Source organism: Apis dorsata, unplaced genomic scaffold (genome assembly GCF_000469605.1).
Source record: "Apis dorsata unplaced genomic scaffold, Apis dorsata 1.3 scaffold_254, whole genome shotgun sequence".
In the NCBI taxonomy this organism is placed as follows: Eukaryota; Metazoa; Arthropoda; class Insecta; order Hymenoptera; family Apidae; genus Apis; species Apis dorsata.
The window spans coordinates 319,998-320,278 of record NW_006263532.1 but is presented as its reverse complement, the minus strand read 5'-3'; the positions used below and the strand labels follow the sequence as shown (position 1 = coordinate 320,278).

At 30.6% G+C, this 281-nt stretch overlaps 1 long non-coding RNA gene across 1 annotated transcript in view; it reads right to left on the bottom strand.

Moving 5' to 3' along the window:
* Positions 1-281, bottom strand: part of LOC116185696 — a 1,198-nt gene continuing 917 nt past the window's right edge. Inside the window, exons 2-3 of the long non-coding RNA XR_004150566.1 lie at positions 124-224; positions 1-32 (exon numbers count right to left, since the gene is read on the bottom strand). This is a non-coding gene — a long non-coding RNA (uncharacterized LOC116185696). The remainder of the gene's footprint in view (positions 33-123; positions 225-281) is intronic.

Genomic DNA, 281 nt, shown 5'->3' with positions numbered 1-281 from the left:
GAATTATTTCTGCCAAGAATTTATTGTGCCACCTCCTTGCATATCATATTCTCCTAATGAAAAATCGAAATTTTGGCCAAAATTTTTCTAAGAATTATTTCTGCATTGAATCTATAATGCCACCTCTTTGCCTATCATATTCTCCTAATGAAAAGTCGAAATTTTGGCGAAAATTTTTCTAAGAATTATTTCTGCCACATTTCTCTAAGAATTTATTGTGCCACCTCCTTGCATATCATATTTTCCTAATGAAAAGTCGAAATTTTGGCCAAAAATTTTTA